We start from the raw sequence: 204 nt of genomic DNA, 5'->3' as shown, positions 1-204 counted from the left end.
GTCCCAGCCTCCACAACCCTGCCTCAGTCTTTTTTGGTCAGAAGCAACTGATCCTAGAAAGATATGGAAAGCAGACAAATCTCCATGTTTGCTCATCCATCCCCCTCTCTTTGGCCACATCCATGAGGAGAAACTCTGTGCGGATACTCCAAAGCACCAGTGCTGGGCAGGAAACCAGTTCCACACCGTGCTGGATCAAAGCAA

Source organism: Corvus brachyrhynchos, unplaced genomic scaffold (genome assembly GCF_000691975.1).
Source record: "Corvus brachyrhynchos isolate BGI_N302 unplaced genomic scaffold, ASM69197v1 scaffold26, whole genome shotgun sequence".
Classification (NCBI taxonomy): Eukaryota; Metazoa; Chordata; class Aves; order Passeriformes; family Corvidae; genus Corvus; species Corvus brachyrhynchos.
The sequence above is the reverse complement of the archived record's forward strand: the minus strand, read 5'-3'. Positions refer to the sequence as shown.